The following is a 1,636-nucleotide window of genomic DNA, read 5'->3' on the forward strand; positions in this document are numbered from 1 at the left end:
TCAGCAATGGGAACAAAAATGAAAAAGAAAAAAAAATCAGGCCTCTTATGTAACACCCTGATAAGTAGAATTGACTTCTCCATGACATAGTGTTTTATGATAAAGAGAGCACAATAAAAAAGGGAAGGGAACTACCAATAAAAGGTGAAAAAGAGGATGTTGAGTTCATTTGTTATTAACTGTATATTTAGAAAACAATTAAGCCATGTCTGGTTAAGCGTGACATGAAACTGTTTCCTTAGACTAAAAATGAATACTAAACTTCATCTACCACCAGCATTTAAATTGGTGTCTCTTCTTGGTCCATAGCAAAAACAATAAAAAAAAAAATCCAATACTATTTGTTTCCTTGCAACTATGAAGGAATCAACTATGAAGACAACTTGGACAAGATCACGGGGTCATTTATGTCATTTGCGCCAATGTGCAGTTATTTGCACCAAGCAAATGACTACGCATTGGTCATCGCTTACAACATCACTGATGTATCAGCACACAACACGTTTGTCATTTGGGCGGAAACCTTTCCGGAGTGGAATGTGTCAAAGCTGTACCAGAGGCGCATTTTCTTATGAGCTGGGCAAGGAGCTTGTGGTATCACAAAAACAGCAACTACTGCAGCTATAATAGAGGAGATCCAGGAGAGGACTACAACCAGCACAGCAATGCACGAGGTAAGTAAAAGCGTGTGTGTGTGTGGGAGCATGTTGTGTGTGCCTTAGGAGCATCAAAATACATAGTAACCATTTTATTCTTCTTTTGAGGTTGCTAAAGGAGGAAAAAGGAAGAGGAGGAGGTGCCAGGTTTAAAGCCTTCTGATGAAGTCAAGATGACCTTGACTTGTGTGAAATGTGAAAAATTCATTTGCACAAAGCCCACTGTGATGACATGTCCCTCATGTGCCTTGTAGATGACAAAACTAAAGCATCTAGTTMATTTCCATCAATCCATTTCTGTGGTATTTCTGAATGTACTCGTTGCACGTTGTTTACTATCACACCATGGTGACAGATTACTTGTGGGCTGCAGAGATTCACAGACATACATGCCYTGTGTTTGTGTCCCTAATATCTTATTTTGTAGTTGTTTTGTTCATTTCTGGTTCAAAAACAGTGGTTGAATAAAGTTTACTTTCAATATAAATCTTCATGACTCATTTGTCTTGACTTTTAATCAGTCAGTTTGACCCAGAACAAAACAGGGTGTCTCAAGTTCAATTATAAAGTTAACTCCTTAAAAAAATAATAATAATAAAAATTGGATATTAAAAAAATCTTTAAAAAAAAGTCAGTTTCAAAATAATCCTTGGTTTTTTTGTGTCTAGGTTTTTTTCAGTGGACATAAAAACTGTAATGAACATTTTTAAGGAAAAGCATCAATTGTCATTGATTCTTTATCTGTGAGAAAAAAACCCCATCAATGCACAAATATAGACTGAAATGGTTAGTATTGGAGCTTTGGATACAAAAATGTCTTGAGGAATTTTTATTTTTTATTTTTTTGGTTTCTAATAGTACTGCATGATTAAAYGTTCTACTGGTCAAATTGACCCAGGAGCATTATTAATGTTCCTCAGAAACGAACATAGCATGAGAGTTAAGAAATCAGCATGGTCAGCATGGAAATCAGCCAGTTT

The sequence above is a fragment of the Poecilia reticulata genome, linkage group LG8, assembly GCF_000633615.1.
Source record: "Poecilia reticulata strain Guanapo linkage group LG8, Guppy_female_1.0+MT, whole genome shotgun sequence".
Taxonomy (NCBI): Eukaryota; Metazoa; Chordata; class Actinopteri; order Cyprinodontiformes; family Poeciliidae; genus Poecilia; species Poecilia reticulata.